General features: G+C 38.0%; 1 protein-coding gene across 9 annotated transcripts in view; it reads right to left on the bottom strand.

The window, feature by feature from the left end:
* NCOA6 (nuclear receptor coactivator 6) overlaps window positions 1-22,602 on the bottom strand; it is a 108,432-nt gene that overhangs the window by 72,324 nt on the left and 13,506 nt on the right. For 8 of the 9 annotated variants that reach the window (XM_047853905.1, XM_047853910.1, XM_047853915.1 and 5 more), the window contains exon 2: window positions 17,196-17,272. The exons of the other annotated variant lie outside the window; for it this stretch is intronic. The gene's annotated coding sequence lies outside the window, so the exon portion shown is untranslated. The remainder of the gene's footprint in view (window positions 1-17,195; window positions 17,273-22,602) is intronic. 9 annotated transcript variants of the gene reach the window in all.

The raw sequence follows: 22,602 nt of genomic DNA, 5'->3' as shown, positions 1-22,602 counted from the left end.
CATCTGGTGAAAACTGCTGGGGAACAGAAGACTCCCATGGTGCAAACGGATTATTCCACAGATTACTTTCTAATTGCAAAGAGAAAACAAGTATCTTTAGAGTGGAAAGATATGACATTCACCAGCTTTACCTGGTGATCAAATCCAGTAACAATTACAGTGAGACCTTTTATTTATGCCTTCTGATGTGATTTTACCTGAAACACCAGTCATCATCTATGATGATTATTAGTAAAAATGCCTAGCCTAGGTCTAAAAAGTCTTTAAAAGTAATTTCTCCTTTATAGAAAATTCAGGAGATAGAGCAAAAAGAACAAATACATGAAGAAGTATTTGACTACATGAAGAAATAATCAGATCTAGAATGTGTGGCTTGCTACAACAAAACTAATCTGGTCTCTTCAAAACCCAAAATCTTAAGGGAAGAGATAGGGGGAAGACACAGTTCTCAATTAAAAGACTTTACAAATATGACCACCAAATGCAATTCATAAACGTTACTTAGACCTGCTTTGAAGAAAACAGCCATAAAATTATTAAGACAGTTGGGAAAAACTGAATGTGAAGTAACAGAAGATATTAGGGCATTTTTAAAAACATCTTGGGTGTAGTAATGTTATTTATGATTGTATAGCAAATGCCCTTATTCTTAGGAGATGCATGCCAAAGTATTTAGGGATAAAATGTCATAATGTCTGCAACTTATTTTCAAAGTATTCAGTAAAGATAGGTAGGTAAACAGATGATGCAAATATAGCAAACTATTATCACTGTATTATTCTTTCAACTTTTTTGTATTAAAAACATTTTTTTTCATATTAAAAAGTTATGGGGAGAAGGGTATAAATAAATCCTGGGAGCTGAGGGTGGGATCAAGACTTTTCCCTGTATATCTTTTTTATAATGTTTTTATTTCTGAACCACATGCATGCATTATGTATTAAAAAAAAAAAAAAGCCAGCTACCTACTACCCTCTTAAACACTGAGCAGCAAGTATATTTCTACTCTTACCCCATCTCAGGCAAGCAACAACAAAAATAGCCTCTGCTTTCTATCTCCTAGTTCTGAGGAGAGCCCCTCTGACCACATTTTCCTTGAGTCATTTGACAGTAAGGTTAAGAACCTGGAACACATTGTTACCAAGGGCTGAGCCACTGTCACCACCTTCAACAATATTCCCTTCAGCCAGTCTCCTACACTTGCTTCCCAACCCTTTCCCACCCCATTCCCTTATCTCCAGGTTCTGTTGTTCACCCAGTCTGTTCCTCCCCACCCACTCCCATCCCATCCCACAGCTGGCTCCTTCAGCAATGCTTTTATCAGTGTCCTGCCCCCTTGCTCACTTATTCTTAAGGCATACAAATCCATCAACTGCCCTTCCCCCACCCCCACTAACTCACAAACTTGAAGTTTAAGAGCTAGAAAGGAATTTGCATAATAATCAGTCTAACTCCCCCCAACTCTCAAAGGAAAAACCTGAATCACAGCAGTGGTATTGTGACTTGACTGAAATTATAGACTAGGATTGTGACAGGATAATGACTAAAGCCTGGTCTTTCACCTTCAAATTCAGTGCTTCTCCCACCATATACCAAACTGTCTTCTCACCAGGGTGACTCTACCCTACTCATACATAGTACACAATTAGCAGAAATATCAGAACCAAGTGACCTAATTTATTTCAGGCCAATACCCACTAATTAGAATTGCCGCAATAACCCCAAAATGACTGAAGTCAGAATATCTGAGATCAAATGAGTATATGCCTTGAAAGAACTTCAGTAGCTCCCAACCTTGGCTACACATTATAATTATTTGAGAAACTTAAAAAAATAATTCCAGAGTCATACTATGTCTGCACTGTGGCCTGAGCTTTGGGCACTGAAACACTACCCAGGTGATTCTAATGTGCAAAGTTTAGAACCACACTTTTCATACATCATTTAAGTTACCTTATATGAGGAAACTGAGTCAGGTAGGGAATGTGGTTAAGAATTTGCTCCAATGGGGTGCCTGGGTGGCTCAGTCAGTTAAGCATCTGACTCTTGATTTTGGCTCAGGTCATGCATGGTTCATGGGTTTAAACTCTGTGTTGGACTCTGCACTGATAGCTCGGAGCCTGCTTGGGATTCTCACTCTCCCTCTCTCTCTCTCTCTCTCTCTCTCTCTCTCTCTGCCCCACCCACACTCACTTGCATGCACTGCCTCCCTCTCAAAATTAATAAACATTAAAAAAAAAAAAAAAAAAAGAATTTGCTCCAAAAAAGTGATGAAGGAGAAACAAAAGCTTTTTCTTTTATTATCATAAAGTTTGGTTGTTTAATTTTTTTTAATATAAGTAATACAAACCATATTATTTGTGTGGAAATAAAACAAATGTAACTATTTAGAATCTAAAATTGAACTGCAGCACCCTGTGTTCCATCTTGTTTTTTTCTACATCCTTGGAATCACTTAAACCTTTCTTAGCTTCCATGTTGTCATTTAGAAAATGATGGGCTAACATCTTCCAGATCTAGGGACACTATGACTATTTTGATCCCTGGCTATTTGACTTCAATGTTTTTGTTTTTTTAATTTTTAAATGTTTATTTTTGAGAGAGAGAGAGAGAGAGAGAAAGCATGAGTGGGGGAGGGGCAAAGAGAAAGGGAGACACAACTTTAAACTCAGTTTAACCAACTGAGCCACCCAGGTGCCCTGACTTCAATGTTAATCATACTTCCCTGAAGAACTGGAAATTATTTGGTGCAAGATCTCTAACTCTTCTTTTTTCCACTAGTGGCTATTCTCCACACTATTCTATCATCTTCCTCCTTTCAAAAAGTTAATCCAAACTGGAAATTAAAATGGAGGCTACCTCAGGGTGCCTGGGTGGCTCACTCAGTTGAGTGCCTGACTCTGGCTCAGGTCATGATCTCATGGTTCGTGGGTTCTGGCCCTGCATCAGGCTCTGCGCTAACAGCTGGGAGCCTGGAGCCTGCTTCATATTCTGTGTCTCGGTCTCTGCCCCTCCCCAACTTGTGTATGCTCGCACCTGGGTGGCTCAGTTGGTTCATGTCTGACTTTAGCTCAGGTCATGATCTCATGATTTGTGAATTCGAGCCTCTCTGACAGTGCGGAGCCTGCTTGGAATTCTCTCTCTCTCTCTCTCTCTCTCTCTCTCACTCACTCTTTTTCTCCCTCCTTCCCTCTAAAAATAAATTTAAAAAAAATACATTTTTCCTATTCAGCTTTATAGCCTCCACAGGAAGATAAGCTCTGAGCACAAATGAAGAGTGTGAATTCTGGGCTCCTGATACCCAACATTCAGGAAGTGTTTACAAAGGTGCAAGACCAGCCCTACTCCAGTTACATAGTCATCAGAAGTTGGCTACTTACCATGTCTACTCCCTCACAGCCATTTTGCATGACGGCTAACCCTAACCCTATCCTTAACTCATAACCCTAACACTACCCTGATCCTTTAATTTAGGAATGGACTATTATGTTCCTTATCCTTGACGTTTAACTATATCAATTATTTGGGATTATGATTGAGAGACTTTTTTCTTTCCATATTATTTTTCTATTTATTCAATGCTGCTTATTTATTGAATAAATAGCACTGAATAAACACCATCTTTTTTTGTTTGTTTATTTTTGAGAGACAGCGTATGAGAAGGGGAGGTGCAGATAGAGAGGGGGACAGAGGATCTGAAGTGGGCTCCATGCTGACAGCAGAGAGCCCGAAGTAGGGCTTGAACTCACAAACAGTGAGATCATGACCCGAGCTGAAGACGGATGCTCAACCAACTGAGCCCCCCATGTATCCCATAAATACTATTTATTAAAAAAAATTTTTTTAAATTTTTTTAATGTTTATTTTTGACAGAGAGAGAGAGACAGAAAGACAGAGACACAGAGTGGGGGAGGGGCAGAGAGAGAGGGAGACACAGAATCCGAAGCAGGCTCCAGGCTCTGACCTGTCAGCATAGAGCCTGACATGGGGCTCGAACTCACAGACTGGGAGATCATGACCGGAGCCGAAGTTGGACACTCAACCGACTGAGCCACCCAGGTGCCTGTAAAAAATTTTTTTTAGTGTTTATTCATTTTTGAGACACAGGGAGACAGAACATGAGTGGGGGAGGTGCAGAGAGAGAGGGAGACACAGAATCAAAAGCAGGCTCCAGGATGAAGCTGTCAGGACAGAGCCCGACACAGGGCTCGAACCCATGAACAGCAAGATCATGACCTGAAGTCGGACGGTTAACTGACTGAGCCACGCAGGTACCCCAAATGCTATTTTTAAAAAAAATAATCATTGAAAAGATCTATAAGGTATGAAATAAAGATGAACTATTACTAGTCACCATCATCTTCATCTGAGTACAATGAACAATTTTGCTAATATGCTGTTTTTAATTTAATGTGTTAATGCCCCCCCCCCCCATTAAAGGGTAAAGTTGAGACTAGGTCAAGGAGCATTTGTCTTTTCTAGATACCTCATATAGTAGAAACCATATAACAACTGGTCTTTTGTGACCAGCTTCTTTCACTTAGAATATTTTCAAGATGTTGTAGCAAGTAACAGTATTTTTTAAAATACCAAATAACATCCCTTACCAAAAGAACCACATTTATTTATCCATTTATTCATCAGCTGATAGACATTTGGGTTGTTTCCATTTTTCACTATTATGAATAATGCTGTTATGAATATTTGTATACGAGTTTTTGTATGGATGTATTTTCATTTTTCTCGGATATATATATATATATATATATATACACGATTACATGTACACACACATACATATTTACATACACATATACATACATATATACACACACACACACTTAGGAGTAAAATTGCTGGGTCATATATTTTCTATGTTTAATCTTTTGAGGAATTTCCAAACTGTTTTACAAAGCAGTTACACCATTTTACATTCCCACCAGTAGGGCACAAGGGTTCCAATTTCTCTGCATCCCCGCCAACTTGTCATTACCTTTCTGAGTACAGCTATCCTGGTGGGTGTAAGGTGGTATCTCATGGTGCTTTTGATTTGCATTTCCCTGATGCCAGATGATGTTAAGCATATTTTCATGTTTATTTTCCATTTGCCACAATTTGGAGAAACATCCATTCAAATCTTTTGTCAATTTTTAAAACTGGGATATTTGACTCTTTATAATTGAATTGTAAATTTTTTTTTAAGTTTATTTATTTGAGACAGAGACGAGTGGGGGAGGGGCAGAGAGGGAGAGAGGGAGAATCCCAAGCAGGCTCTGCACTGCTAACTGTGAGATCATGATGTGAGCTGAAACCAAGAGTCAGATGCTAACCAACTGGGCCACCCAGGCACCCACAAGAGTTCTTGGTATATACTTTTTAATATTTTATCATTCTTTTATTTTTACTGCAGTATAATTAACATACAGTGTTTTATTAGTTTCAGGTGTACAATATAGTGATTCAATAATTCTATACATTATTCAGTGCTCCTCAAAATAAATGTACTCTTTTATTTAAAGATTTTTTTTTCAACGTTTATTTATTTTTGGGACAGAGAGAGACAGAGCATGAACGGGGGAGGGGCAGAGAAAGAGGGAGACACAGAATTGGAAACAGGCTCCAGGCTCTGAGCCATCAGCCCAGAGCCTGACGCGGGGCTTGAACTCACGGACCGCGAGATCGTGACCTGGCTGAAGTCGGATGCTTAACCGACTGCGCCACCCAGGCGCCCCAAAATAAATGTACTCTTAATCTCCTTCACCTATTTCACCTATTCCCCTAACTACCTCCCCTCTGGTAACCACCAGTTTGTTCTCTATAGTTAAGAGTCTGGTGTTTCATTTGTCTTTTTTCTTTGTTCACTTGTTTTGTTTCTTAAATTCCACACGAGTGAAATCACATGGTATGTTTTTTTCTCTGAGTTATTTACTGAGCAGTATACCGTTGAGATCCATCCACGTTGATGCAAATGGCAAGATTTCATTCTTTTTTTATGGCTGAGTAATAACTATTATACACACACACACACACACACACACATACACACACATACACACACACACACACACACACACATCTTTATCCATTCATCTATTGGGCTGCTTCCATAATTTGGCTATTGTGAATAATGCTATGATAAACACAGGGGTGCACATATCTTTTAGAATTAGCATTTTCATATTCTTTGGGTAAATACCTAAAAGTGGAATTACTGGATCATACGCGAACTCTATTTTTAATCTTTTGAAGACTGCCATTCTGTTTTCCACAATGGCTGCTCCAGCTTGCATTCCTACCAACAGTGCACAAGGGTTCCTTTTTGTCTACATCCTTACCAATACTTGTTGTTTCTTGTTTCTTATTTTAGCCATTCTGACAGGTGTGAGGTCATATCTCATGGTTTTGATTTGTATTTTCCTGATGATGAGTGATGTTGAGATTCTTTTCATGTGTCTGCTGGACATGTGGCTGTCTTCTTTGCAGAAATGTCTGTTCATGTTTTCTGACCATTTTTACACTGCATTATTTGGGGTTTTTTTGTGTTGAGCTGTAGAAGTTCTTTTTTTTTTTTTTTTTAATGTTTTTATTTATTTCTGAGACAGAGAGAGACAGAGCATGAGCAGGGGAGGGGCAGAGAGAGAGAGAGACACAGAATCTGAAGCAGGCTCCAGGCTCTGAGCTGTCAGCACAGAGCCTGATGCGGGACTTGAACTCACAGACTGTGAGATCATGACCTGAGCTGAAGCGGATGCTTAACCGACTGAGCCACCCAGGCACCCCTATAAGTTCTTTATATATTTTGGATACTTACCTCTTATCAGATATGTTGTTTGCAATTATCTTCTCCCATTCAGTATGCTTTTTGTTTTGTTGATTGTTTCCTTTGCTGTGCAGAAGCTTTTTATTTTGATGCATTCCTAATAGTTTATTTTTGCTTTTGTTTCCCTTGCCTTAGAAGATATATCTAGAAAGCTGTTGCTACATACAACTGATATCAGAGAAATTACCCCCTGTGCTGTCTTCTGGGATTTTTATGGTTTCAGGTCTCACATTTAGGTCTTTAATTCATTTTACGGTTATTTTTGTGTATGGTGAAAGAAAGTGGTCCAGTTTCATTCTTTTGCATACAGCTGTCCAGTCTTCCCACCATCATTTGTTGAAGAGACTTTTTCCCATTGCATATTCTGGCCTCCTTTGCTTTAATTTAATTAACCATATAATTGTGGGTTTATTTCTGGGCTCTTTATTCTGTACTATTGTTTTATGTGTCTATTTTTGTGCCAAGACCACACTGTTTTAATTACTACAGCTTTACAGTATATCTTGAAATCTGGGATTGTGATACTTCCAGTTTTGTTCTTCTTTTTCAAGACTCTTTGGCAATCCAGGGTCTTTTGTGGTTCTACACAAATTTTAGGATTATTTGTCTAGTTCTGTGAAAAATGGCATTGGTGTTTTGACAGGGATGCATTAAATGTGTAGATTGCTTTGGGTAGTATGGACATTTTAACAATATTTGTTCTCCCAATCCATGAACATGGAATATCTTTCCGTTTGTTTGTGTCATCTTCAATTGCTTTCATCAATGTTGTTTAGTTTTCAGAATACTGGTCTTTCACCTTCTTGGTTAATTTTATTCTTTTTGGTGCAATTGTAAATGGCATTGTTTTCTTAATTTCTCTTTCTGCTACTTCATTATTAGTGTATAAAAATGCAATGGATTTCTATATGTTAACTTTGTATCCTATGACCTTACTGAATTCATTTATCAATTCTAGAAGTTTTTCGGTGGAGTCTTGGGTTTTCTACATATAGTATCATGCCATCTTGTAAACACTGAAAGTTCTGCTTCTTCCTTACCAATATGGATGCCTTTTATTTCTTTTTCTTGTCTGATTGCTGTGGCTAGGACTTTCAGTACTATGTTGAATAAAAGTGGTGAAAGTAGACATCCTTGCCTTGTTCCTGATCTTAGAGGAAAAGCTCTCAGTTTTTTACCATTGAGTGATTTTAGCTGTGTGCTTTTCATACGTGGCCTTTATAATATTGAGGCATGTTCCCTTTAATCCTACTTTGTTGAGAGTTTTTATCAAAAATGGATATTACACTTCATCAAATGCTTCTTCTGCATCTACTGAAATGATCATATGGTTATCCCTTCTCTTGCTGATATGATTATCACAGTGAGTGATTTACAAATACTGAACCACTCTTGCATCTCAGGAATAAATCCCACTTACTTGTGGTGAATGAATTTTTAAATATATTGTTGGATTTGGTTTGCTAATAATTTTTTTAGGTAATCTCTAGACCCAACATGAGACTTGAACTCACAACCCTGAGATCAAGGGTCATATACTCTTCTAACTGAGCCAGCCAAGCACCCCTGCTAATACTTTGTAAAGGACTTTTGCATCTATGTTCATCAGAGATACTGGCTTGTAATTCTTTTTTTGTACCGTCTTTATCTGGCTTTGGGGTCAGAGTAATGCTAGCTTCATAGAATGCATTTGGAAGTTTTCCTTCCTCTTACATGTTTTGGAATAGTTTGAGAAGAGTATGTATCAACTTTTCTTTAAATGTTTAGTAGAATTCACCTGTGAAGACATCGGATCCCAGAATTTTGTTTGTTGGGAGTTGATTGATTGCTGATTCTATTTCATTGCTGTAATCAGTCTGTTCAAATTTTCTATTTCTTTCTGATTCAATTTTGGAAAGTTATATGTTTCTAGGAATTTATCCACTTTTTCTAGGTTGCCCAGTTTGTTGGCACATAATTTTTCATAATATTCTCATAATCCTTTGTATTTCTGTGGTGTCAGTTGTTATTGCTCCTCTTTCATCTTTGATTTTGCTTATTTGAGTCCTCTCTCTCTCTCTCTGCTTTTATTTTTGATGAGTCTGGGTAAAGATTTTTCAATTTTGTTATTTTTTCAAAGAGTCAGCTCCTGGTTTCATTAACCTATTTTACTGGGTTGTTTTTTGTTTTGTTTTTTTTTTAGTTTCTATTTCATTTATTTCTGTTTTAATCTTTATTATTTCCTTCCTTCTACTGGTTTTGGGTGTGTTTGTTCTTTCTCCAGTTCTTTTGGGGATAAGGCTAGGTTGCTTATTTGGGATTTTTCTTGCTTCTTGCAGCAGGCTTGTATTGCTATAAATTTCCTTCTTAGAAAAGTTTTTGCTGCATCCCAAAGATTTTGAACCCTTGTATTTTCATTTTCATTTCTCTCCATGTATTATTTTATTTCCTCTTTGACATCTTGGTTGACACATTCATTGTTTGGTAGCATGTTATTTAACTCTATGCACTTGTGTTGTTTCTAGATTTTTTTCTTATGACTCATTTCTAGTTTCACAGCATTGTGGTCAGAAAAGACGCATGGTAAGGTGCCTGGGTGGCTCAGTTGGTTAAGTGTCCAACTTCAGTTCAGGTCATGATCTCATGTTTCATGGGTTCAAGCCCCATGTTGGGCTCTGTGCTGATAGCTCAGAGCCTGAAATCTGCTTCAGGTTTTCTATCTGACCCTCTCTCTTTGCCCCTCCCTCACTCACACTCTGTTTCTCTGTCTCTCTCTCAAAAATAAGCATTAAAAATAAATAAATAAATAAATAAGAAACTATATAAAGGTGTATTCATTATTTCAATTGTCTTAATTGTCTTTCTTAATATTTAATTTCTTAAATATGTTTATGCACACATAGGGGAAAAGACAAAGGAAACTCAATAAGACATAATGCAATGAAAAAATGGACAAAAGATTTGAAGAGACACTTTACAACAAGCACATAAAAAGATGCTCAACACTATCAGTCATCAGGAAAATGAAAATTAAAGTGACAAATAACACACCTACACTAATGGCTAAAATTAAAAAGAATAAGTATCAAATGTTGGCAAGGATGCAGACCAACTGAAACTCCCATAGTGGTGGGACTATAAAAATGTACAAACAATTTGGCAGTTTCTTTTAAAGTTAAGCATTTATTTATCTTAAGACCCAGCAATCTAACTCCTAGATATTTATCCTGAATAAAAACATGTCTATACAAAGACTTCCTATGAAGGTTAATAGCAACTCTATCTATAACAGCCCGAAACTGAAAGTAAACTGGACACAGCCCAAATATCCATCAATCAGTAAATGGATAAATTGTAGTGTAGCCATACAGTGGAATACTGCCCAACAATAAAAAGGATCAACTACTGTAAAGGTTATATACCAGTCAAGGGAGGGGATTTTGTCCCCTAGTGTATAGGTGGCAATGTCTGGAGACATTTTTGATTGTTACAATCAAAGGAAGGGAGGAGAATGCTATGGGCATCTAGTGGATAGAGGTCAGGGATGCTACTAAATATCCTGCAATACACAGGACAGTCTGCAAAACAAATTATCCAGCCCAAAATGTCCACAGTGCCAAGGCTGAAAAACTCTGAATTACTGAAATATGCAACAGGGATGAATCTCAAAAACATGGTGATCAAAAGAATCCAAACATTTCTATGACATTTTACAATAGGCAAAATGAACCCACAACAATAGAAATCAGATGGGTACTTCCTAGGACTGGGATGGGGACTGATTAAACAGGGGCACAAGGTAACTTTGGAGTGAAAATGTTCTATATCTTCTTGATTGTTAGGATATAGGCATCCGACAGAATACAAACTATACATTTAAAATGAGTGTATTTTATTGTATGTAGAGTATACTTGTAAGATTGGTAAAAAATAAATAAATAAATAGTTTAAGGTGGGTGAAAGGTACATACGGTTCATGATAGCATTCTACTTTTGTGTCTGTCTCAATTTCCATAATAAAATGTTTTTTTAAATAAGCTATAAACACTAAATGATTCAGGAAGAAGCCTTAATTAAATCTCTTAACAACAATAAAAAATATTCAAGGGGCACCTGGGTGGCTTAGTTGGTAGAGTGTCCAACTCTTGATTTCAGCCCAGGTCATGATCCCAGGGTTGTGGGATCAAGCCCCCATCATGGGATCAAGCCCCATGTTGGGCTCCGTGTTGGGTGTGGAGTCTGCTTAGGATTCTCTCTTCCTCTCCCACTGCCCCTCCCTAGCTCGAGTGCTTGCTCTCTCTCTCAAAAAAATAAAATAAAATAAAATAAAAACAAAAACAACTCAGATAAAAAACTTACTGTGAGAGGGACCTTTATGTCTCTCTTCATGAAGGGGAGAGAGGCTGATGTGAAAGACAGAAGGAAGAAAGAGATACAGTTTGATACAGGAAAGATGAAGAAAATTTCACAAGCTACTTTTTCCCCTTGGTCCATCTAGACCCAACCTGCCACTAAACCATGCCTTCTGTGGGAGATATACTTCTAAGATGGCCATCAATTATTCCAGCATCTAGTATTCATATCCTTGTGTAATCTCCTCCCCATGAATGGGCTAGCCTAGTGACTTCTAACCAACAGATGTTGGTGACAGGATGTCACTTCCATGATTATGTTAAAAAGATGTGACTTCTATTTTTCTGGAAGACTCTATTTATTGCCCTCTCAGTGTGCTATATTGGAGCAGCCTCCAGCTAACAGCCAGTGAGAAACCAAGGTCCTTACAGAAGGATAATACCTCAAGATCATAAAGGCCATATATGAAAGATCCACTGCTAATATCATCCTCAATGGGGAAAAACTGAGAGCTTTCCCCCTAAGGTCAGGAACACAATAAGGATGCCCACTCTTACCACTGTTATTCAACATAGTGTTGGAAGTCCTAAACTTAGCAATCAGACAACACAAAGAAATAAAAGGGATCTGGGGCACCTGGGTGGCTCAGTCAATTGGGCATCTGACTTCGGCTCAGGTCGTATCTCAGGGTTCATGGGTTTGAGCCCTGCATCAGGCTCTGTGCTAACAGCTCAGAGCCTGGAGCCTGCTTCAGATTCTGTGTCTCCCTCTCTCTCTGTCCCTTCCCCACTCATGCTCTGTCTCTCAAAAATAAATAAACATTAAAAAAATTTTTTTTAAGAAATAAAAGGGATCCAAATTAGCAAGGAGGAAGTCAAACTTTCACTCTTCGCAGATGACATGATAATCTATTATGTGGAAAACCCAAAAGACTCCACCAAAAAACTGCTAGGACTGATACTTGAATTCAGCAAAGTTGCAGGATATCAAAGCAATGTACAGAAATTGGTTGCATTTCTATACACCATTAATGAAGCAACAGAAGGAGAAATCAAGGAATTGATCCCATTTACAATTGCACTAAAAGCTATAAAATACCTAGGAATAAACCTAACCAAAGAGGTGAAAAATCTATACACTGAAAACTACAGAAAGTTTATGAAAGAAATTGAAGAAGATGCAAGAAAATGGAAAAAGATTCCATGCTCCTGGATAGGAAGAATATTGTTAAAATGTCAATACTACCCAAAGTAATCTACATATTCAATGCAATCCCTATCAAAATAACACCAGCATTCTTCACAGAGCTAGAACAAACAATCCTAAAATTTGTATGGAACCATAAAAGACCCCGAACAGCCAAAGCAATCCCAAAAAAGAAACCCAAAGCTGGAGGCATCACAATTCCAGACTTCAAGCTGTATTACAAAGCTGTAATCATCAAGACAGTATGGTAGTGGCACAGAAACAGACACATAGATCAATGGAACAGAACAGAGAACCCAGAAATGGACCCACAAATGTACTGCCAACTAATCTTTGACAAATCAGCAAAGAATATCCAATGGAAAAAAGACAGTCTCTTCAGCAAATGGTGTTGAGAAAACTGGACAGTGATATGCAGAAGAATGAACCTGGACCACTTTCTTATACCATACACAAAAATAAACTCAAAATGGATGAAAGACCTAAACATAAGACAGGAAGCCATCAAAATCCTACAGGAGAAAAGAGGCAACAACCTCTTTGACCTTGGCCACAGCAACTTTACTTGACATGTCTTCAGAGGCGAGGGAAACAAAAGCAAAAATGAACCACTGGGATCTCATCAAGATAAAAAGCTTCTGCACAGAGAAGAAAATAATCAGCAAAACTAAAAGGCAACCAACAGAATGGGAGAAGATATTTGCAAATGACATATCAGATAAAGGGTTAGTATCCAAAATCTATAAAGAACTTATCAAACTCACACCCAAAAAACAAATAATCCAGTGAAGAAATGGGCAAAAGACATGAATAGAAACTTTTCCAAACGACATCCAGATGGCTAACAGACACAGGAAAAAATGCTCAACATCACTCATTATCAGGAAATACAAATCAAAACCACCATGAGATACCACCCCACATCTGTCAGAATGGCTAACATTAACAACTCAGGCAACAACAGATGCTGGCAAGGATGTGGAGAAAGAGGTACCCTCTTGCACTGCTGGTGGGAATGTAAACTGGTGTAGCCACTCTGGAAAACAGTATGGAGGTTCCCCCCAAAATTAAAAATAGAACTATTCTATGACCCAGCAATTGCACTACTAGGTATTTATCCAAAGGATACAGAAGTGCTGATCTGAAGAGGCACATGCACCCTAATGTTTACAGCAGCACTATCAACAATAGCCAAAGTATGGAAAGAGCCCAAATGTTCATCAACTGATGAGTGGATAAAGAAGATGTGGTATATATACACAATGGAATGTTACTTGGGGCTTAAAAAGAATGAAATCTTGCCATTTGCAACAATGTGGATGGAACAATGTGTATTATGCCAAGCAAAGTAAGTCAGAGAAAGATAAATATCATATGACTTCACTCATATGTGGAATTTAGGATACAAAACTGATGAACATATGGGATGGGGAGCAAAAATAATATAAAAACAGAGACAAACCGGGGCGCCTGGGTGGCGCAGTCGGTTAAGCGTCCGACTTCAGCTCAGGTCACGATCTCGCGGTCCGTGAGTTCAAGCCCCGCGTCAGGCTCTGGGCTGATGGCTCAGAGCCTGGAGCCTGTTTCCGATTCTGTGTCTCCCTCTCTCTCTGCCCCTTCCCCGTTCATGCTCTGTCTCTCTCTGTCCCAAAAATAAATAAATGTTAAAAAAAAAAATTAAAAAAAAAAAAACAAACCAGAGACAAACCATAAGAGACTCTTAAACACAGAGAACAAACTAAGGTTTGCTGGCGGGCTGTTAAGTGGGGGGAAGGGCTAAAAGGGTGAGGGGTATTAAGGAGGAAGGACACTTGTTGGGATGAGCACTGGGTGTTATATGTAAGTCATGAATCACTAAATTCTATTCCTGAAAATAAACAAATAGACAGTCTGAGAACACAGGGAAAAAACAGAAAAGAAAAGAAAAAAGAAATCAAGGTCCTTAATTCAACATCCCTTGAAGAAGTGAATTCCACCAACAACCAAGTGAACTTAGAAGCAATTCCTTCTTCAGTCAAGCACTGAGATGAGACTCCAGCCCTGGCTGACACCTTGACTGCTGCCTCTGAGAGACCCTGACACAGAGGACTCACCTAAGCTGTACCCAGATTCCTGACCCATGGAAATTGTGCCACAATAAATATGTGTTGTTTTAAGCTGCTAAATTTGTGGTAATTTATTATGCAACAATAGATAACTAATGGACTCTCCCTGGAAATCCTACTGAATATTCACCTCCTTTAAAACTTTTTGGCAGTTTCTGGGGCACCTGGGTGGCTCAGTTGGTTGGATGACCGACTTTAGCTCAGATCATGATCTCACAGTCTGTGAGTTCAAGCCCCACATCGGGCTCTTGCTGACAGCTCGGAGCCTGGAGCCCGCTTCGGATTCTGTGTGTCCCTCTCTCTGCCCCTCCTCCACTCACACTCTGTCTCTCTCTCAAAAATAAAAATAAAAACATACAAAAATAAATAAAAATTTTTTAAAAAGTTAAAAAAAAACTTTTTGGCAGTTTCTTTTAAAAGTTAGATATGCCATATATGCCATACAACCCAGCAATCCCATTGCAAGGGATTTACCCAACAATAAATAAATATGTCTACACAAAGACTTGCAAAAATGCTTGTAGCAGGGCGCCTGGGTGGTTCAGTGAGTTGAGCCTCCAACTCTTGATTTTGGCTCAGGTCGTAATTCCAGGGTTATGGGATCAAGCCCCACATCAGGCTCCTTGCTGAATATGGAGCCTGCTTAAGATTCTTTCTCTCTCTCCCTCTGCCCCTCTGCCCCTCTGCCCCTCTCCCCCTCTCCCCTGGTCACACTCTATCTCTATAAAAAAATAAAATTAAAATTAAAAAACGTTTATAGCAACTTTATTCACAGTCATCAAAACTGGAACTAACCCAAATATCCATCACAAGTGAACAGATAAACATGTTATATCCATATAAGACACTCACTAATCAGCATCAAAAAGGAACTACTGATACATGCAACAACACAGATAAATAATGAAACTATGCTAACGGAGGAGCGCCTGGATGGCTCGTCCATGAAGTGCCCCACTTCAGTTCAGGTCATGATCTTGCAGTTTGTGAGTTCGAGCCCCATGTCGTCATCGTTGTCGTCAGGCTCTGTGCTGACAGCTCAGACCCTGGAGCCTGCTTCAGATTCTGTATCTGCCTCTCTCTCTGCCCCTCCCCCGCTCATGATCGCGCGCGTGCGCGCGCGCGCTCTCTCATAAACATTTAAAAAAAATTAAAAATGGATGTAGGTAAAAAATAAATAAAACGGATGCAGGTGATTGTATGCAAATTTACCTCATTAAGGTAACTAAAAAAAACCAAAGTCACCTTCTTTGTCAAGCCTTCTTTAACTACATCTAATGCAGATGATTCCATTATTCTACCCTAGCTTTCAAACAGTATTCTACAGATAAAGTACCCAAACTGCAGAAAATACAGAGGTTTTTTTTTAATTTTACAGTAGCTAAAACTTACAGGACACTATTATATACCAGGCATTGTTCTAAGCACTTTGCATTATCAATTCAATTAGTTCCCCCAACAATCCCATGAAATAGATTCAATTACCCCCGTTTTACAAATGAGGAAACTTAGGCACAGAGAAGTAACTTGCTTAAGGTCATACAGCTAGTAAGTGACAGAGCCATTATTCGAGTCTAGGCAGTCTGATTCTAGAGGCTGGACTCTTCACAACCACCTCCCTCTCTATCTCAGACCATTGGTGTATTAGGTAAAAGGATACTCTCAGCTCACTAGAGACTGACAGGTTCATTCACTCATTCAACAAATATTTAGGCATGCAATATATGCCAGATACTGTTCTAAATGCTAACGATACAATAATGAAGAAAAATACAGACATGCTGCCTACTTTTATGGGGCTTATATTCTAGCAAGAACCTAGATTTAAAGCACTAGATTCCTAAATCAAAATATTTATACTCTTATTTATGTATTTATCCAAACATTTATGCAAAAAAAAAGTCACAAGTTACAATAGTGGCCAGGTCTGCTTTAACTGGCTAGAGCTGTGGTTCCCAAACTTGTCAAACTTTAGGATCACCTGGGGATCTTTTAAAAATACCAAAACCTAGGCCAGGTGCCCAAGCCAATTAAATCACAATGGAGTGGGGAGCAGGGAAGGAAGGGAGACACAGGCATCAATAGTTTGCCAAGTTTCACAGGTGATTTCAATGTGAAGACAAGTTTGGGAAATCACTAAGCTATGGTTTTCATCTGTCTAAACGATACAGTTCATTCATGGTTAGAGAGACACAGATGAATAAGAAAAGAATAAACCAAAACTCTATACACTTGCCTTCCTCTGAATCAAAGATTTGCAAGGTACCTTTTTTTCTTTTCAATGTTATGAATTCTGAAAACATGAGAAAGAGAACCAAATAAATATTTTCCTTCTTGGATTTACTCATGCCTCCATTCCCCTCCAGAATCATAGACAACTGAGACATTCACCTTTTTACCTTTATCTTAGTACCTTCCATGAAATCAATAAAGAATTCTGCCATATTCCATATTTTCAACATAACTGAAAAAGATAAGACTCACTTGCTTTTCTATTAAGAAAGTGCTTTTCTAATAAGCAGATCTCATTTAATTCTGTTGCTTTGGGTCCAATTCACATGTCAAACACAGCTTATCAAACTAAAATTCCCCACGGACATGGAGATCAAATGCCTTCTTTTTAAAAAAGTAAACTCTATTTCTAAGTCAATCCTTTTCTTATGTTGAAACCAAGTTTTTTTTTTTTTTAATAAATCAAGATTGCATTTGTATTCTATATATAAACAACAGACCTGTTTAAGAACTCTCTGACCACTCTCAGAAAAGATAATAGATGTTCAGTAGGACCCCTCTCCATTCCATCCAGGACCTAGACAGAAAAGGGAAGAGAGGAAGAAGAGAAACATCAGAAGAAAAGACTAAATTGTATAAGCCCAATAAGCCTATTCAAAGTAAAATTTTTGTGACTGGCCAAATTCCTTCTTTCTATCACTGTTTCTGGTAATTTCACTCTAGAAAGTGTTGTTAAAAGACATGAGATTATCTGGGAATGCAAGCTGGTGCAGCCACTCTGGAAAACAGTATGGAGGTTCCTCAAAAAACTAAAAATAGAACTACCCTACGACCCAGCAATTGCACTGCTAGGCATTTATCCACAGCACACAGGTGTGCTGTTTCGAAGGGACACATGCACCCCCATGTTTATAGCAGCACTATCAACAATAGCCAAAGTATGGAAAGAGCCCAAATGTCCATTGATGGATGAATGGATAAAGAAAATGTGGTGTACACACACACACACACACACACACACACACACACACACACACACACAATGGAGTATTACTTGGCAATCAAAAATGAAATCTTGCCATTTGTAATTACGTGGATGGAACTGGAGGGTATTATGCTAAGTGAAATTAGTCAGAGAAAGACAAAAATCATATGACTTCACTCATATGATGACTTTAAGAGACAAAACAGATAAACATATGGGAAGGGAAACAAAAATACAAAAACAGGGAGGGGGACAAAACAGAAGAGACTCATAAAATATGGAGAACAAACAGGGTTACTGGAGGGGTTGTGGGAGGGGGGATGGGCTAAATGGGTAAGGAGCATTAAGGAATCTACTCCTGAAATCATTGTTTCACTATGTGCTAACTAATTTGGATGTAAATTTTAAAAAATTAAAAATTAAATTAAAAAAAAAAACCATGAGATTACCTATAGTCTCAAATCCAGTGTTTTTTTTTTAAAGGAAAGCTTTCATAATAATTAAGAAAGCTTTTTCAAAATACATCAATAGTGGTTATGCAAGCGTGTTCATTTTACAATTCATTATCCTTATGATTTGTGCACTTTGCATTGTGTGTGCTATACTTGAGTTAACAAATATTAAGAACAGATACATCTGTACTGGGCAGAAGCCTTGAAGGATTCTAATGAAGTAAGTAGCAGAAACAGTCCCACAAAGGTTACATGATTTGCCCAAGATCTTGCATGTAGTTAGCTACACACTTAGTCTTTCTTGTCACTTTCCTACTCTTTGTTGTAAAACTGTAAATGTTCTGATAATATACTTTTTAATTTAACATTATTCTCTTACTTACACTATGAAAAATTTTTATTACAAATAACAATGCAGGGGTGCCTGGGTGGCTCAGTTGGTCAAGCGTCCAAGCATCCGACTTCAGCTCAGGTCATGATCTTTGTAGGCTGTGAGTTTGGCCCCACAGTCAGGCTTGCTGCTGTCAGTGCAGAGCCCGCTTTGGATCCTCTGTCCCCCTCCTCTTTGTCCCTCCCCCTCTTCACACTCTCTCTCTCAAAAATAAATACATATTTAAAAAAAGTGACAATGCAAAACCAAACAAGGAAACAAAAAAATGGAAAATACAGACGTCCTGGTTCACAACTTGTGCACCATCACAGGTGCTGCACTATCCACATAAGGAAATTAAATAAAGCCTAATGCCCATGCAATGATTTCCTAACTGCAGAATCTGTTTTTAATAATATTTTCAATACAAATGTCAAATGATTACTAGTAAAATTAACTAGGTATAGCTTGAGAAAAGACATTAGCATTATTTTATGATAGTGAAACCCAGGGTGACAGAATGGAAAGAGGGCTGGGCTAAGCATGGCAGGGTAAGTGTGCCTCAAATTCTAGTAGTAACCTTCCCTTGTATGACTGGCAGGATATAATCTCTCTGGACCTAAGATTTCTAAACTATAAAATGAGAAGATGGATCACTAAGCTAAAGCTGAACAGAATCTTGAGCTCCTTCCAGGTTTAAGAAAACTCAAGGACTATTTACCATGAAATTTAATTATTATTCTACATGCTTTCACTTTAACCAATGAATATCTCTATTTGAATGTTTTAAATAGCTTTGTAATGGGGGTGGGACGGGTGGGCAAAATGGGTGAAGGGGAGTGGGAGGTACAGGTTTCCAGTTATGGAATGAATAAGTCATGGAGATGAAAGGTACACCATAAGGAATATAGTCAATGGTATTGTAATAGAGTTTTATGGTGACAGATGGCTACTACACTTGTGGTAAACATGGCACAGCATATAGTTGTCAAATCACTGTGCTGTACACCTGAAACTAATATCACATTGTGTGTCAACTATACTTCAATTAAATAAATAAACAGCTCTGTAAAATAAGAATCCTAGACTTCTGGATTCTGCCTCATAAACACAAGCATATCTTCAGCTTGTGCCAAATACAAATCTTCCAGATTTGTTGTCTAGGTGCAAGACCCTTCCTTCTCAAAGATGGCTAGTAATAACACCCTCAATACTTTACCAAGAGACTCTTTTGCATGAGTTTTTTAACTTAGTATTTTGAAATCATTTCATACTTACAGACCATGAGTTATTTCCTTTTTTTTTTTTTTTCCTTTTTATTTTTAAGTAATCTCTATACCCAACGCAGGGCTCAACCTCACAACCTCGAGATCATGAGTTGCACACTCTACCAACTGAGCCAGCCAGGTTCCCCCATGAGTTATTTTTTAAATAGAAAATATGTGTAGAGAAGTCCCTCATAATTTCTAATCTATAATTTGAATACTTTCAATGGATGCATTTGTTCAACTATCCTTTAGCAACCGCTTACTATGTACCAGGTAAGGTAGGTATTTTCTTGCTCCCAAAGTTACTATAGAAGAAACAAAAATTCTGTATAATGAGAAATTTAAAGAACATTTCTATGAATGCCTAAATCTGGATATTATACTTATAGTACTTAAAATTAAGTTGGCCTGTTAACCACACAGACCTAAATGTTTCAGGATAATTTATTAGGCACTTAAAAAGTCTCTGAATAAACAGTTAAATGTGAACTGTCAAAAAACATTTGCCTTGGCATAACTAAAGATCCAATCCCATCCTCCCCATACCTCATGAATCTGTTATAAAACTTTTACATGCTTCCTGTTTCTAAGTCCAGGGCTCCCATGGGAAAATTTATGCAAACTTCCAGTCAAATCATAGAAATTTATGAGACTGACACGCTATCTACTGCATAAATGAGGCACCTCAAATCATAAAAACTTAGTACCCTGAAAGGATCCACAAAATGCCTGTCAAAGAGACTGGCATTTCAATACTGTAGCAACAACTGGTTTGCTCCTAGTAGGCATAATAGACAACTTAAGAGATTAGGGAATATTAACATTAATTTTTAAACTTCAATTCTGACAGTGTAATATAAGAAGCAAAAGATAAATCTGTGAAATATGAAATTTGAGATTCCTAGAACTCATTCTGACACAAATATAGTTAATTGAGCACAATATAAACCAACAAAATAAGTCAGAGACTCAAAGAGATTCTCCCCATATTGTTAGATGCCATGATAGGTGGATAATGTAAAATTTAGAGAAAAACTACTTTCTATAGCATGTTCTAACAATGAATACCACTGTGTCCTTTTAGGCCTAATAAAGCTGTAGGCAAAAAATAACACAGGTTTAGAATACTAGTCTTTTAATCCATGCTCTAAAATACAAATGACATTGAAAAGTTGATCAAATCCTACAATATAGGAACTACTAAAAAATTCTCTAAAAATTACTTGATGAGAATCTTAGCGTATGAACTAGAGAGCCCTTGGCAATCATCTAGTCCAATATCCTGATGGAAAAATTGAGGCCTGAGTGAATAATTTGAAGCTTCTTAGTCAGAAGTAGGAAAGACTTTCATTTCATATGTGACACTTCCTTACAAAAAAGTTCATTGTAAAAGCACTAGAAAAGTATGTTGTAATAATAATAACGAATGTAGTCTTGCCATAAGACGGAAGACGACTTTAAAGAACCATGGCTTTTTTTTCCTCTATTAAGTTTCCAATAGAATTAAATCAGAAGATCTGGGCTCTAAGTTACAAAAGTCCTTAAGCAATCAATCTAAGAGTCTACCAGTGTTGGGCCACTGGGGTGGCTCAGTCAGTTAAGCGTCCGACTTCGGCTCAGGTCATGATCTCTCAGTTTCTGTGTTCGAGCCCCACGTCGGGCTCTGTGCTGACAGCCTGGAGCTTGCTTTGGATTCTGTGTCTCACCCTCTCTCTGCCCCTCCCATGTTCATGCTGTCTCTCTCTGTCTCTCAATAATAAATAAACGTTAAATTTTTTTTTTTTTTAAGAGTCTACCAGTGTTTCTTCTCCTCTATGGTCTTACATTCATAATGAGAGTGTTGCGTGTTGTCAAACTTTTTTCTTTCTTTTCTTCGTTTTTTTGTTTGTTTTATGCTCTGCAAATTGTCACTTTATTTTTTTTAATGTTTGTTTATTTTTGAGAGAGAGAGAGTCAGAGTGCAAGTGGGGGAGAGGTAGAGGCGGGAGGGAGCTAGAATCTGAAGCAAGCTGGCTCTGAGCTATCAGCACAGAGCCTGATGCAGGGCTCAAACCCACTAATTTTGAGATCATGTCCTGAGCCAAAGCCAGATGCTTAACCAACTGAGCCACCCAGGCACCCCTCAAATTGTTACTTTTATTTATTTATTTTTTTATTATTAAGTTCATTTATTTTGAGAGAAAGAGACACACACACACACACACACACACACACACACACACACACACACACAGTGCGTGCGGGGGAAGAGGCAGAGAGAGAGGGAGACAGAGTATCCAAAGCAGGCTCCAGGATCTGAGCTGTCAGCACAGAGCCCAACACGGGGCTCGAACCCACGAGTGTGAGATCATGACCTAAGTCGAAGCCGGACGCTCAACCGACCAAGCCCCCCAGGTGCCCCAAACTATCACATTTAAAATCAAACACTGAAATCCTAAGATCAGCTTTTAAATTCTGTAGTTACCATTTCCTCATTACTGATGACCCAGATATAACCACTTAGCAAACCTATAGACAGAACTGTAGGTGAATACACTATTACTAATATTTTCAATCACAGTATAGCATTCAAAGTAGCCACATTGGGCTCTGCGCTGACAGCATGGAGCCTGCTTGGGATTCTCTCCCTCTCCTTCTCTCTTCCTCCCCCACTTGTGCTCTCTCTCTCTAAATAAATAAATAAACTTAAAAAAAATTTTTTTAATTAAAAAACATATAGAAATAAAATAAAAATTCATTAGTGGGGTAGTGATGAGCAAGACATGAATCCAGGAGTAATTAAAGAAAAAGTCTGACAGACATGAACAGGTAAAAATTAAAATAGTCTATGTG

This window comes from Prionailurus viverrinus, chromosome A3, assembly GCF_022837055.1.
Source record: "Prionailurus viverrinus isolate Anna chromosome A3, UM_Priviv_1.0, whole genome shotgun sequence".
NCBI lineage: Eukaryota > Metazoa > Chordata > Mammalia > Carnivora > Felidae > Prionailurus > Prionailurus viverrinus.
This window is presented reverse-complemented; position numbering and strand designations above follow the sequence as displayed.